At 39.3% G+C, this 16,717-nt stretch overlaps 1 protein-coding gene across 5 annotated transcripts in view; it reads left to right on the forward strand.

Annotated features, from left to right (window-relative positions):
- Nucleotides 1–16,717, forward strand: part of SCUBE3 (signal peptide, CUB domain and EGF like domain containing 3) — a 3,541,316-nt gene that overhangs the window by 3,514,442 nt on the left and 10,157 nt on the right. The gene's annotated exons all lie outside the window — the stretch shown is intronic.

Consider the following 16,717-nt stretch of genomic DNA (forward strand, 5'->3'; position numbering starts at 1 on the left):
ATCACTGATCGCTTGGAACACCACATACCTCAAACCACAAAGGATAAAATAACATTTATATAATTTTATTTAAAAAAAACAGTTAAGTGCTTTTGTTTGAGAATCAGACTTTATCAGAGCTATTTGTAACATGCAAAAAAGCAACTTAAATACACAGCTTCACCTATCAGTTATAACATTAACCAATTCCATACCAGAGATGACCATTTAAACAAATGTCACCTTAAAAATTAAAAATCATGTCATAAAGTAGTAAAAATATTACCAAATTGTTACTAAAAACTTGGCTGTATCAATTTTGATAATACCGCAGTTTCAATAAACAAGATATAGAGACAGACTCGTTCAAACCTGATGGATTATTAACATTTAAAAACAACTGCCACCATAATTCTCTGATTTCAACATTCCTGCTGCATGGTCCACCTCTAGGATTTTTTGAGACATCTTCCCAAACAAAAAACAGACAATAGTTTTTATTAAAATTTTAATATGTTTAGCTAGGGCATTGTGTGTTCTACATTTCTCAACATTGTATAAATGTTCATATATTCATTCACTAGCCTTAAGATCCATTTTACCTATACAAAAGGCAGAATAAAGTTGACATTTGGCAACATGCACTATGCCCTTGGAATTACAGTCGAAATGTATCTTACTAGACATGCTTTTATTATTAACAGCCAATTGATCAGTGACTAGGAAATACTTACACTGACTGCACTGACCACATTTAAATCTACCCCTTTCTTTATTATTACTTACCCCTTAATACATTATTCCACCATCATTCTCTCAAAAAATTCTTAAAACACTTACTCTTTTTATATATAACTACTGGCCTTACTCCAATTGAATTTTCGAATACGTCAAAGTTATTGAATAACCCCGATTGTTTTCTAAAACAAAGCTAATATACTTTGCTTTCAAGGCTATAAGTATTAATAAAAGTACACTGTCTCCCATTTTCTGCGTATTTTACATTGTAGCATCTTTAGCTGGTCACAGCCCACACTTCCTCTCATTTTCTGTGTATTTTACACTGTGACATCTTTAGCTGGTCACTGCCCACACTGTCTCCCATTTTCTGCGTATTTTACACTGTAGCATCTTTAGCTGGTTACAGCCCAAACTTCGTCCCATTTTGTGCACATTTTACACTGTAGCATCTTCAGCTGGTCACAGCCCACACTTCCTCTCATTTTCTGCATATTTTACACTGTAGCATCTTTAGCTGGTTACAGCCCAAACTTCATCCCATTTTGTGCGTATTTTACACTGCAGCATCTTTAGCTGGTCACAGCCCACACTTCCTCTCATTTTCTGCATATTTTACACTGCAGCATCTTTTGCTGGTCAGAGCCCACACTTCCTCCCATTTTCTGTGTATTTTACTCTGTAGCATCTTTAGCTGGTCACAGCCCACACTGTCTCCCATTTTCTGCTTATTTTGCACTGTAGCATCTTTAGCTGGTCACAGCCCACACTGTCTCCCATTTTCTGTGTATTTTACACTGTAGCATCTTTAGCTGGTCAGAGCCCACACTTCCTCCCATTTTCTGCGTATTTTACACTGTAGCATCTTTAGCTGGTCAGAGCCCACACTTCCTCCCATTGTCTGCGTATTTTACACTGTAGCATCTTTAGCTGGTCACAGCCCAAACTTCCTCTCATTTTCTGCATATTTTACACTGCAGCATCTTTAGCTGGTCACAGCCCACACTGTCTCCCATTTCTGCATATTTTGCACTGTAGCATCTTTAGTTGGTCATAGCCCACACTGTCTCCCATTTTCTGCGTATTTTACACTGTAGCATCTTTAGCTGGTCACAACCCACACTGTCTCCCATTTCTGCATATTTTGCACTGTAGCATCTTTAGTTGGTCATAGCCCACACTGTCTCCCATTTTCTGCATATTTTACACTGTAGCATCTTAAGCTGGTCACAGCCTACACTGTCTCCCATTTTCTGTGTATTTTACACTGCAGCATCTTTAGCTGGTCACAGCCCACATTTTCTCCCATTTTCTGTGTGTTTTAAATTGTAGTATATTTAGCTGGTTGCTCATGCATGTGTGTTGTCTTTGTAATTTACTTAAAATGGAGCTTTCTTCTGGTTTTAAAAAAATGTTAGTCCCCAGTCTTAAAATGTTCCCGTACAACAGCTATATTTTCTGGATAATATGTTTGGGACCTCAGCATTTGCAAGCTGACTCTGAAGTTTGTAAAGGATTTGACAAGAATACCTTAACAGAGAAAGCATAAATTAGTATTTAAGGGGTTGTTTCCAGTGGAAAAATATTGCTTCAGGTGAGCCTTTTACTTGAATCCCAGTTTGAGTTTCAGAAACGTGAAGCTAGAGAAGAGCCACACACATTGCAGTCTTCATAGGATTCTAAACCTGTGCTAGTTAAAAAATCTAGACAGGAGAACAGTCAATTTTTTCTTTAGCCTTTCTGGTGTACATGAGATGTTATTGCTTAATTCATTGTTGTTATATTGAGTCTAAGGAAGTTCTGCTTCAGACTGTCTGCTCGACTTCCCAAAACTTTTCATCTTTCCCCATGTCAGTTGGGTGGATGTCTTCTCAACTGGACATCTTGTTCAGAGGTATAAGATGGTCATCAGCCCACAACTTCTCCAGTTCTTTGTTGTGCAGTTCGTACAACATAGAATGTATTGTGTCATCAGGCCACAGGTGTAGTCTGACTTCCAGAGTTCAGATTAGCACCCCATAGGCAGAAAAAAATTGCCTATTTTTTCATTTAATTTATGCACTTGACACCTGCTGGTATATACATTCGCAGTAGGTGATTTGGTCACTTTGTTGATGTGACTCCCCAGCCTAATGTAAAAATGAGATAAGAAACAAGAAGCAAACCTCACTGCTGAAGGCAGACCCACCACAAAAACAAACACTAAAAGCCAAAATTGTAGGTCAGCCACCACAGCAAAAAAAACCCAGGATATAATAAAAAATCTCGCTTATTGAGTGGTAAGCACTTTCACAGGGTTACCAGTTCTTCTGATCAAGATAAAAAACAATAAACACAGTCAAGATATATATTAGCAATCAACCAGTAAAAACATAGGAGGAATAAAAACAGCTAATAAAAAGTGACTAAATTAAGCTACTGCCTCACCTTCAAAACAGGTTTAAGGGGCAGGCCACAATTCACACCAGGCATTCTATTTGCTTGGAGGGCTATAATTCATTTGAGCAAGCTGCAGCAAACCTGGGTGAAAAAGTCCACCCAGATACAGGATGATTAAAAGCCACATCTAAAGGAATAAAGGGACAGGCTGTACAGCCATTACAGGAAGAAGTACCCTTCCTGCTAGGTGTAGTAGATGGATACTGAGGGTGCCCATAACAGAGCATCCTTTTAAAAGACAGACTTTGTGAAAGTAAAGTGTGGTTGCTTGCCAACTAAAGCACTGATCTTATCATTGACCATTACAACAAACCAATTCTATGCAAGTAAAACCACACACCAACACAGGGAACGCATCTTAGAATATGCTGGCAATATATGCAACTGTATACTGATTAATGCTTTTGCCAGCCATGTCTCTTCCAACCCTGGACATAATAGGTTAAGTTTTAGAGTTCTGCAGCTTTTTTACCTGATGCAAGGGGTGGTGACTTTAATAATTATATTGAGAGGGTGGAGCTCAAATGGATTATAGCTGTCCAAGCACTTAGAATGATTGTGTCTTTCGGCTTTTCCCGGTTAGAGGTCACCACAGTGGAACTCCGGTCTGCTAATGATTGGCAGTTGATTTTTACCTGCCTGACGCGCAACCTTCAATGAAGGTACGCCCATTCACGCATGTCTCCACGCAGAAGACACACTAGCTGAGAATCGAACCGGACAGCGTCTTACTGTGAGGCGACAACGCTACCTGGTCTGAATTGTGGCCTGCCCCTAAACCTGTTTTGAAGGTGAGACAGTAGCTTAATTTCATCACTTTTTATTGGGTTTTTTTATTTATTTAATTTTTTATTTTTTTCCCCATTTGTTTATTGCATTAGTCCGACTGGACACAAGGTGACCATTTTCAGCAGGCCTGGGGAAAAAAGCTCCAGATACATAGTAAAAAATATATAAAAAAAATAAAAATAATAAAGAATTATATAAACATAGCTATTTTGTACAAAGAGCATGGAACATATAAAAGGAGTAAAATCAGAGTTTTACAAATGATGCAGCATATAGTGGTTAGAATATTGAGAAACAATTAAACAAAATATTATACAACAAATATACAATTGCTTGAACATAAATTCAGAAAGAAGTTTCCATAGACAAACAGGGTCATAAACTACAAATGATAACTACAAAGGTGACCTAAACACCTTGTTCAGTGTACTATGCACTAAGTGAAACTACATAGTACACCTGTGATCTAGGGATGTTGAAAGTCTGGAACAGGTGAAATTAGTCTGGTTCTGTACAGGAACATATCCACGTTTTGAATAGGAGATCTTTTAGTAGGGATTTGAAAGTATGTTTACTATTTAGATATCTAATGTCAGGGGGTAGAGAGTGCCAGGCTTTAGCAACTGCATAGGAATAAAAAGACTGGCCTGAGCTATGTAAGCAATTGGTAACAGTCAGTAGGGGGCAGTATTGGAAGATCTTAATTGACGCTCAGTATTATGGAAGTTGAGCTGACCAGAGAGAGCAGGTATTTTATTTGGTTGGTATAGCAGTTAATGGGTCAGGAGAAGTTGATTGTGTTTTAGTAGGTTAGGGAGTTCTAACCATTCTAGTTGTCCTAGGGAGAGGCAGTGGTGAGAATGAAACTTAGCATTGGTTGCAAATTTTGACGTTTTATTGTAGCTCGTAGATAGTTTCAGAAGGTCAGATTTGTTTAGGTTAGTTAGAACTGGGGAAGCGTATAGTAAGGTGGAGAGTAAATGGGTACAAGAGATAGTGATTTGGGATTCCTGTGTGCGGAAGCTCTTGCAGCGGTAGAGTGAACCTTGTTTTTTATGAACTTTGGCAATTGTTAGTGTTATATGTCAAATTTTAGGTTATTGGTCAATAGTTACACCTATTAGCTTGGCTTGAGTTACTGGTGTGATAAGGGTATTGTTGGATGATGTTATTGAGAATGGCAAGGTAGGGGTGAAAGTTTTGGATGGGTGGAAGATCATGAGTTGGGTCTTAGATGGGTTTACTATGAGTTGGGAGGAATTTAACCATTTTTCTATAGTAGTGAAGGCTTCCTGGGTTCTATCTTGGAGTAATTGTAGAGAGGGGGCTGAGCAAATAAGGGTGGTGTCATCAGCATACTGTACTATATTAGTTTGTTAGGTAGCCAAGGGGAGGATATTGGTAAAGATGGAAAATAGTAAGGGACCAAGAATGGATCCTTGTGGAACACCTTGTCCCACTGGAAGGAGGGGGACGAGAGAGTTATGCCATTTAACAGTTTGTTGCCAAAGGGACAGATCATTTTTAAACCACAGTAGAGAGGAATTATTCACATGGAGCTCAGAGAGAGTTGATAGTAATTTGCAGTGGGGTACCGTGTCAGTTGCCTTTGACAGGTCTAGGAGGACAACAGATACTAAGTTACTGAGATTTCTTTGTTGGTTGATGTGGTCAGTAAAGGATATAAGGGCAGAGATGGTACTATGGTTTGGCCAAAATCCATGTTGAGAATTTGCTAGCAGGGTATATTGAAGAAGATGATTCAGTAGTTGGGTGTGTACACATTTTTCTAAGATTTTTGATAGGGCAGATAGCATAGTTATGGGGCGATATTTACAAAGTTCTGTCGAGGAACTACTTTTGTGTAGGGGATGACTTAAGAAATTTTCCAGAGAGAGAGGGGACAGTGTGTTCAGCTATGGATCTATTGATGAATATGGAAATAGGGTAGGTGATGGCAGAGGCGGCAGTCCTGAGGTAATCAGCAGGGAGTTTATCAGCAGCAAGAGTGGTGGGTTTCAATTTAGCAAAGATGTTTACGAATTAGGTCAGTTGGAGCTGGTTTAAGAGAGAATTGGGTGTTGGTCTTTCAGTGACAGTTCTGTATTTTGGGGGTATTTGTAGTAGTAGTAGTGGAGAATTGTTGAATAACATTTGGCTGGAGGAGGTGAAATAGTCATTAAACTGGGTGGCAATATAATTATCACCTTCAATGTTAGGGTTTGGGGAGGTGATTTTGCCTGGTTGGAGAATGTGGTTGATTGCAGACCAGAATTTTTGTGGATTGTTGTAGTGAGTTTTTTGTAGCTGGATATAACAACTTTTTTTTTTGTCATTACATATTTGTTTTTTTTTTTTGCTTTGTTTCTGAGCTCTAGGAAGTATTGTTGATTTGTACTTGTTTTGTTGGTATGCCGGGTTGTCCAAGCTATGTCTCATTTGAGTAGGGATCTTGTGTCCTTTGAGATCCATTGGGTTGGGTTGGTTTTAATACGAATTATACGTTGTGGGGCCATAAAATTAAGGATACCTAAGAGGGTAATATTAAAGTACTCCACGGCTTCATCTAATGGTAGTTTTAAGAGATGACCAATTTTTTTAAGGTGTTGATGAGTTGGTCTGGTAGGAAATTTTTGGAACTACGGATAGAAAGTAAGATGGGGGGGGGTTTATGGGTTTTGTGTGCTGTCTTAGTATGAATGTGGTTAGATGATCACTGAGGAAGTCAGGTAATGTACCAGATATATTGGCAGATGAAGGCTTGTTGGTTAGGATCCAGTCTAATATGGATTCATTTTTGGTGGATTTGTCTATACAGGTGGGGGTTTGGATAAGCTGTGTGAAGTTAAATAGGTTTAAGTGGTACTGGGGGGAGGGGGGATGCCATGATAGAGGCCCAATCAGTGTTGAAGTCTCCCAGGACAAGTGTCTCCTGAGGGAGGGAGGTGGAAGTCCAATGTAAAATAGATTCCAGGGTGGCAATATGGTGGTGGTAAGAAGACACCTATAATGTTGAGTTGTTTCTGTTGGTTTAATTTTATATTTGCAAACAGGGTTTCTGCATAGCCAAAAGTGGGGATATCTTTACGTATTTGTTGGAGCATAAGGTTGTGCCTGTAAAGTAAGGCAATGCTCCAGTCTCTTTTAGCTATTCGATCACATCTAAGGATGTAGCCAGGAGGGACTATGGTGGTATCTTTGATGTGGGGCTTGATCCAGGTCTCGGTTAGGAGTACAATGTCAGGGGTATAGAAGGATATAGAGGCATGTAGCTCTTCATTTTTATTCATGATGTTGCAGATGTTTATACTGATTATTAAGAGTTCAGAGGGTTTTTGCTTGCAGGGGATATTAGGTCCATGTAGGTTTGTAGCCGTGGGTATAGTAGTGGTGGGGCCTGGGTTAGGGTGGATGCCACGACTGAGTGCAAGTTAGTTAGTAGCAGTGGTCAGTGTGTGTAGATAACTGGCAATCATATTGTGTATGAGTAACCTGGGTAGTTTTTTGTAATTCTTTTGTAGGTGAGCTCAAAGGGGATGTGGTTGAAGATGGTAGGTGAAATGTATATGCAATTATGGTAGTGAGTGTTTGAAAAGGTTAGTGTGGGGGAATTTAGGTGATTATGGTTAGTGATAGTGGAGTGGTAGGAAGTTAGATGGTAGCCTAGGGAGAGGAGTAGTGCTAAGAAAATAGGAGGTGCAAGCATGGTGAGAGTTGAAGGGGGTGGTGGTAGTATATGTAGAGTCAAGTTATCTGGTTTGGTGGCAGTTACTAGAGGGAGAAAGGATAGTGTGATGTGGCAGAGCACCACAGAACAAATTAATGAACGGGTAGTGAAAGGAAAGAGAGGGGGGAGTGGTTGGAGGATGATGGGATAGGTTGGTGGGAGGTGTTAGGGAAGTCAGGTGATTGTGGTTATGAATAAATTTGGTTATAGGCGGGGCAGGTGGGATAAGGGTCAGGGTGGGGAGCGAAGTGAGCCCGAGCAATACTGAGGGTGAACGGAGTGGGCTGAATCAAATCCACAAGGTAAGGAACTCCGCAAAGAAATGAAACCGTGAACTAGAGTAGGTAAGGTACTGGTTAAAGTGCAATTATATTTATCTGTGACTGGCATCACCACTGCGACTTTTATGGGCAGTAGCTAACAGTAAATCAGGTGGAAAGTTAGGGTCGAAAATTAATTAAGGGATGCTGTTAATTTTAAGTCAGTTGCAAAGAAAAGGGGGGAGTGTATGGCAGGCTTTAGCGTCCATGCACATTACTCACTCAGAACAACATGTAAGATACTTCAATGAAAAAAAATACCTACAGGTTTTAATAACTAGTGCAGCTCTGTAGTGGAAGATGGTGAAGCAGGCAGTAGATTGCAGCTTCAGATCGCAGAATACAGTCCCGAGGGGGAGGCAAAGCATCAGAGTTATATTTTCAGTAAAAAAATGCAGCAGGTGTATTTAAACACTGGAAAAGAGAGCAGAGATGTAGGCATTAGAGCAAGGTGAGTAGAACCTCTGCAGATGGGGAGCAGTTGATTGTTAATATATATCTTGATTGTGTTTATTGTTTTTTATCTTGGTTTGAAGATGCAGTAACCCTGCAAAAGTGCTTACCACTCAATAAAGAAGATTATTATTGTATCCTGTTTTGTTTTTTGTTGTGGTGGCTGATATACAATTTTGACTTTTAGTGCTAATTTAAAAATGATTAGAAATGGAGCTGACTGCAATGACTTCCTGTTGTTAGGACTAAGTGTCAGGTTCTGAAACAAATAATTTCATTTAATGTGGGGAAATACAAACCTCGTAAAGATTTCCAAAGCAAAGTGCATTTTTGTCAGGGGCCTTAGGAATGTTGGAATAATACTAGGCGAGTGATCACGGAGACAATAGGATTCTGAGACATCTACATCTTTAAGTAGACAAACAAAAGTTCTTGCCACCCTGTCAAGCACTTAATACTGCTTACCTTCCAAATCAAGGAGAACCTTGCATGGCAACCCTGATGTAAACATGTCTCTACCTATCTAGTCATCAAGGGTAGCCTTAAAGTTAGCAGAAGTAGTAGCTCTTTCACAGTGGCAACTTATTTCATAATTTGGGAATATGCAGTTTTAGAAAACTATCCCTTCAGTGAGTCTTGTATATCATTTGGTATAGATTTAGGTCCCTAGTGTAGGTGCATGTAGAAGCACTGGTTTTGCAAAGAAATGGTAGGTGAGATAGGATTAGGTCATTCATGGCTCAAAAAACTAGACACATTGCCTTGAAGCCGCTGGTGGGCTACTGAGCATAAGGATAATTGTGCTAATCTTTCATTGTAGATGAAACATTTATGACCTTTAATTTTCTTCTTTAGAAATCTTTGGGGCCTTTTTAGCTGAGCGATATGCTTGGATTTGTGCATACAAAAGGGAGCACTGTACACAGTGATGGATCTGATAAGGGAAGAATGTATTCCCTTGGTAATTAAACTGGGCCAGATAAAAGGGTTTCCTGACTGTGGTGGAAACATGATAATCAAATGAGAGAGGGTTGTCCACCTAAGTACCCTAGTCTCCTATGATGTTAGAACACATTGGAGGAATCGATATTTATCACAGACAAATCCACTTCTTTAGAATCATCTTCCTCTTCACTTAATGTGAAGTACTTCTGTAACACTAATCAAGCATAATCTGGACAAATGGATGGGTAACAGTAAATTCAATCCTAGCTTAGGACTCTTATCCCCCTTGGATAGGGGCAGCATGTACATGTTCTACTCTTTTCTAGGTTATTCTGACTTAAAATATAAGGGCTAAAAACTTAAGTGACTGTATGACTAGACTTTTAAAAATCTTCGAGAATCAGTAGCCTGCTAAGTACTCATGAACCTAAAAGTAGCCATTTGATAATAATAAATCTAAACTACCTCCTCTAGTTCTAATCTGACCATTCAAGCAGCACATAACATCGTGAGTGAGACAGCAGTTGTAGTGGGCACTGGTGTTACCATTTGCCATCGTGCATTGCTGGTACTAACAGGCTTTGCCAAAAATTTCAAGGCTTCCTTCATCCATGCCCCTGTAAAAGCACCAACATTTTCAGTATGAATGTTAAGAGAGACACTTCAAGAAAATGAGTAAGATAAAACTCAGACAGCTATAGGTGCCTACTTTGAAACCTCACAGTGGACTTTTCACTAGGATGTGTAAGAGTCATTGGTAATTGTGTTTGAAACTGAACCAGCACTAGCAAAGAAACCTGCAATCTCAGAAAAGTTGTCATGAATGGTGCAGCTTTACCTGGCCATAGGCAGAAATAACCAGCAGAATCACAGCTACTGCAATTCTTTATCAAGGGAGCTGACCCCCTAAAGAATGTTCTGACTGTCCCATACTTCACCTGCCTGTGTGGATGACCATCATGCAGGGCAGATGGATTTGACTACTAAATCCAGTAGCCACAAAATTTCCTTTCATACCCCTACACAGCCCACTCCCTCTGGTTACCCAACATTCTATCCTACCAAAGGAGTATGACATGAACAAAGGACATGAACGTCATTTAAAATCGTGCCATCTAAGATGTTCAGTCATACCAGACGGGTCTGGATGCTATTCAAGATTTGCTATGCCAAGAAGGAAAATGGGCCTGTGCCTCATATTGCCCTTAATGGTCTCAATGAGTTTGGCTCCATGTAAAGACTCCGTATGGTCTTGCTATAGGTGATTCTTCCTTACTTGTTGACAGGAGATTGGATGTGATCATTGGATTAACAGTGTGCTTACTTGCAAAGAAAGACTGCAAGAGAGTCAAAGATGTTCTTAAACTTCTGGGTTGTAGCCAGCCATTACAAGTTTGAGATGCTTCTGTTTGGTCTTACCTCTGCCCTCAGGGTGTTCAGTAAATGTATGAGCATGGTCACAGCACACCAGAAGCTGCAGGGTGTTAAGATGTTCCCTTACCTAATTAACTGCCTCCTAATCTTGGCAATGCTAGACAGTCTAGGATTAAGCACAGCAGTGTCTAACAAGTGTCCCACTAATAAGGGCATTACTGTGAACACTCCAGAGCCCCAGCTTGAGCCATCACAGACTGCCCACTTTATCTACCACTGGTGAGGATCCTCTCTCAAAACTCTGACCTGGTGGGGATTTTTGCCTGCAGTCCTTCGAAAAAAAAATGTTAGCTACATTTTCCTGGTATCTTGTGCTAGATATTAATTGAGAATTATGCAGTGGACCTGTACAACCAAGTGGTGACAGTTTTCTGATCCATTGTCAGGTCATGTGAAAATTTCCAAGTCATGCAAGATTCATTTCTATTGGTGGTTGCACACTGCCAACCTTACTCTAGGCATTCCCCTTTCAAATGCCCATCCCTACAGTGACTATTAACAAGGATGCTTAAGGTCCGAGTTGAGATTGTGCATTGTCTGGGAAAGATGGTCCAAGGTGCTTTTGCATGATAGGTTGCCAGGCTTGTACCCTGTGCTGGATAAGACCGAGGTCCTACTTACTAACAAAATAATGTTATGATACCAACACATATTCTTGGATAGCAGGTTCTTTAACAGATAGGCTCAACTGTTAACTAGTGCCATCCACTTGGTCAGCAAGCTTCCCAGTAGTATGGAGCATATTCCTTCTCTGGAGAAGCCTCACCATGACCTGTTCATATCCCTGACCAGCACCAAGTACAACTGCTTATCTCTGATACACCATCTGGAGCAGTGATTCCAGGGATGCTGTAGCCCAGAAAAAGGTCCCAGAACTTCTCTGCACTTCCCCGGTTTTGCTTATTCCTGTGTTTCTCCAGACATGAAATTCAGCAGATCTAAAGTCGTTATCATAACTCCATTTTGGCTTCAAGTATGGTTTTCCCCTGCTGTGGCCTCATCTTTTTGAGACGTTTCTGCACTTAAGACCCTTCAGAACCTTCTCACTCAGTCATCTGGCAAACGTCTCCTGGGCCTTCACTGTTCAACTAACCACTTTGTTTCACTACCTCTATTAGTAGCCAAAGATACTGCATACTCATTTATCATCAAAATCCAACAGAAGGGAAGAACATTTTTGCAGATGGTCTACTGCAGTATTTGACTAACACAAAACAGGATTTTTATTAGTTGTAATTTTCATTGGAGATGGTCAGACTTCAAAGATCCAAGAGATTTTTCCTGAATCCGTTTAGGATAGTTCTAGTTCTAATGCAGTTCCTGTCTGCTAGACCCACTTTAGTTGCATTTAGGAAGAGGAGAACCATGATGGTGGGAATAGGGAAGGGAACATAAGGTCTTTCTGACTGGCACAAAGGGGGGACATATCCAGATATTAGTCAGCTCCATCACAGACTTCATGGGCAGGCACTGCTAATGGTGACCTAATGGATGGGACCACTGGGCCAAACATTCAAATTTATCAGAAGCACAAGGGAATGAGCCAAGTTGCCATTGATTGCAGTCATCCATCTTACAGACTACCTCAGTCACAATCAGCCACTTAACCTGCTGTTAGGTATTCTGGGGTGGGGCCCCTCCAGACCATTTTTAGAGCAGGAGAAGGAATCTCTAGCTTGCCTTCAGAGAGGTGGCCATAGAGTCCCTCTAGATTGCCTTCCACAGGGAGATCTTTGCCCCTCTGCCGAAGGTAGGCCTGGAGACATTGGTGACCCAGCAGCATGCACACTGGCCAGAGCAAACCCAGGTGCTTTCACCATACCAGCAGGACAGAAACCTGGAACTGTGGAATAAGGAAACAATAAGAGAAATAGAAAAATAAACCAAAGATTAGTGCACATGTATTACACTTGTATTTCAGTCTTATATTATGGAAAAACTACATATTACACTTAGCCTACTGCCTGGAGACCCTGTCACATCTCCTTAGGTTAGGCCTCACAATTCTCTTTAATTTTCTCTGTTACAATCAAACGTAAAACAGGCAATAGTCAACACAAAATAACCCTTACAACAAAAGACAATGACAGCACAAGGTGATAAAATGTTTAGTACCAAAGTATAATGCTGTAATTACAGTACAGAGGTGGGTTCCTCTCTGTGACCTCTGTTTCCCTCTGATGGAGTAGCTTGGTTTGGCACTTGTAAAGGTTGCTATATCTGTGCCACCACTGCTTATCAAAGCAGATAATGCCAGTGGTATCACTCACCTCCCTAGTAACCAAGCGCCAGGCAGCAATCTTATGCATGGGGCCACTGTACTGCTCTTGCAGACAGCCACTGTCTAACAAATGGAAGAAGGCTTTCATCTCCTGTCTCCGCAGTTTGAAAGCCCTGCTGAAGCTAGTCCTGGAAGAGACAATATAACAATTCAGAACAGAGGAAAATGGTAGCCCACGTGTTTAGCCATTTCATTTGTAGTGATATTACTACATATATTTGACAAATGTTCAGAAATTAATTCTTTAAACTTCTTGTTTCTTTTACCTGAATAAAAACAAGAACACTGCATGCATATTGTCAAATAACCAATAAAAATGTGCATGTTTAAAACTAGTAGTGACTCTTCTTTTCTTTATAGAGTCATTCAGAGGGAGTTACCTAGATTAAGGGGTAGTGATATTGTGCTGCAAGCAGAGCTTTCCGAATGCAAACTGATAACTTGTTGATGTGATGATGTTACACCTCGTCTTACTACCAGTAGAGCATTTTTAAAGAACACATATAAAATGCAATGTTTTTCAAACATATTTTTTAAAGAATCTTGTTTTAGTTAAGGCTGAATTTTAATTTATTGTCACATGATCATTTACATCATTTTTTTATGCTTTGAAAAAGAGCTCAACTTGAATGTTTTGCTATTCATACTTTTGTAGACTTAAACTATAAAGGAGCTACCTGTGTTATGAGTTAGTGTGTATCTACCTCTGAGGATTATGCAACCAGCATTTTGTATAATGAGGAGGGATGTGATAGTTTTTAAGAAGCTATTGCTGTTTGTACGGGAAATTTGTATATCTTGATAAGTCTTTCAGAAGTTAAATGAAGATCTAGGTTTCACTGTGTCGTGGTTCGGAAGATTTGTGAAAAACTGTAGAAGACCAGTGGGTCTTCTGTCTCTGATATTAAACTAGAACTGATGCAATATACATATTCTTATAGATTTAAGAGGTCAGTAATAGATAGCAGTTCGCTTACTGTTCATCCTGTATGTTTGGATAAGGAAATGTCAGTTGCATCCAATAGCAGTAACATATCATGGTTCATTAGAGAATAATTTCAGTAATTGAAAGTTACTGGAGATGGTTCCCACATATCTCCTGAACAAGAGACTTATTAGTTGGTATAAGGAGTAAATACGAAATAATTTAAAAGACATAGAGCAAGAGAATATGACCCTGGCTAAGGGGCTCAGTTTAAATTGTGATTTCTAAAGTAATTAAGATGGTATACACCCTGGATTATATCAAAATCAAGGTGGTATTTACAGCAAATGAAGGAAAATGTAAAGACTTGTAGTGTCGATATGTTGATGAAGAAGAAAAAGAAATGATTAAGGAAAAGATGAATCAGATCAAAAAAGAGGAAGAATTACTGGATTGGCAACTCATGCCAACACAGTGATGTGTGTATAGGAAACAAGGTATGTTTTTGTGAGTGGCTTCAATATGTGCCAATATATATGTGCTTTTTAGATGACTTTTTTTTTTTTATATGGACAGGTAGACCAGAACATTAAATTGTTTATTGAATTTTAAACTCTACAACAGAATTTTTTAAAATATACACACTGATGGTCTTCTGATTTTGTAAATTACCGTAATGTGACTGCCCATAAAAGTCTTGCAGAGAATTGTTTTGAGTCAGTAATATATCAGAAGCTTTCACTTTCCAATTCTTACTTAAATTACCTAAGTTACCATCCACACAAACAGCTAGTATATCTAAGGCTGAAATAGTGAGGGTGACACAAATGATCTCCAGTGAATTACATTTCCAGCAGGAGTTAGAGATTTTAAAGAAGATGTTTTAGAATGAGAACATCCACTTGACTTGTTATGTACTGAATTGTAAATTTTTAACAGGAGAAATGGTAGATTTAAACCAATTATTCCTGAAGGGGTGGTGAATAATCTGAGTAGAGACATAAATACAAAAGTTAAGGCGGATTAAAAATTCTCAGGAACTTGTGGCTTCCTTTATTATAGACATCTTTTCTAAGAATTAGAAGTGCATGTTAAGTGCAGACTTTGGTTTACAAAACAAATTTGTAACCCAAATTAAGTTTGTTTTTAAAAAGAAAAAAATATTAAGAATTTATGGAGTTCATCCCCCTCAGTGAAAGTAAAAACCTAATAGAATGTTTAAGTGTGGAGCCTGTGCACTTGAGGGGCATGAAGTTCCTGTATCTATCACCTGATTTTTGTAGCAAACTGCGAAGGGAATTTTTTCCTGTGGAATTTTGGGGGTTGTATATTTTTGCAGTGCATTCTACATTAGAAAGACTGAACACACTTTGAGGAAACCCATTTATCAGCATGAGTATAGCATTAAGATGCATGATATAGCAAATGCTTTATACAGGCACTCTATTACCTGCCAGAATTTTGTACAGTTTTGTCTTGGAAAAGGTAGTAAAGTCCCAGAGGCATGGTTTCTGGAACACTCATTTAGTGGCACATGAACTTTTCTGATAGACTAAATTCAGTGCAACAGTGTTTTCAGGATTACAAGACTTGATTTCCATCAGGAATCTATTAAAGACAAGGGCTGATATTTTGAGATAACAAAAAAAGTGTGCTATAACAATGCATTTTGTATTAATGTACTTTTACCACTGTGTTTTAAAATATTTGTCTGTTCACTGTCTCTTTGAGTGCATTTAAATAAATGCATTAGATCATGTGATTTTTTTTACTAGCTGTCGTGGCTTTTCTAGTATTTAAATCTCATGTGGTGTTCAGTAGGTTTCATTCTGGAGAAGTCTAGGGTTGTTTAGATGAATGAGCTAAATTAAAACTATGTTTGCCTTATTATACTGTCTTAGACTGATGTGTTTTAATCTGGATTGGATAAGCAAGTATTTTCTTAGTCTGAAAGACAGTAGATTTAAGAAATGCATTCAGAATGAGATTCTAAGATCAAGTGGTATTCCTTGTGAAATTTCAAGAACTGCAGGTATCATTCCTGAAGTAGTGACTGTGACTGTAGTGAATGCATACTATATTGAGTCTGGGAGTGCAGTACCTTGTAATATTCTGCTTTCTGTAAGGTGTAGCAATCTGTTGGTTTATATATAAGCAGCAAGAGATGTGGGGGACAGAGCTTTCTTACAGTGATGGATGGAAGAGGACAGAAGCACATTGATAATATTGAGTTTTGAGATTTGTTTTCTATCTTTGGCAGCCTCCCTGTACCCTCATGGCAGGAGCTTGCAATAGGGCTAGATATTGAAGGTTTCTGGTTCAGGCCTCAGTTTGAGTTATTTCATTGGTGCAGGGCTCAGTTTGAACTATTTCATTGGTTTCTTTGTGTTAGATGCTTTGCTGTTGCTTGCGTGTAGCGGATCACTGCGCAGCACCACTCTGAGGGGGTAACTCTTGGCGATTATAGAAGCAAAAGCACCAATAGATGTATTTTCCCTTAGAAATGGCTGCCATCTAGCAGAGCAGTTCTTGAATAGTTCTCTGCTGTTTAGTGAACCACCCAGCAGAGATTTTACCTCTTACCTATCTACATCAGACCCTGTAGATCCCCTCTTTTGTAGACCTCCTACTGTACACCCCATAGGTTACCCTAAAATAGCTCCCTGCCTGATACCCCCATCTTTTTC

This window comes from Protopterus annectens, chromosome 7.part0 (genome assembly GCF_019279795.1).
Source record: "Protopterus annectens isolate FY-2018-M chromosome 7.part0, PAN1.0, whole genome shotgun sequence".
Lineage (NCBI taxonomy): Eukaryota > Metazoa > Chordata > Ceratodontiformes > Protopteridae > Protopterus > Protopterus annectens.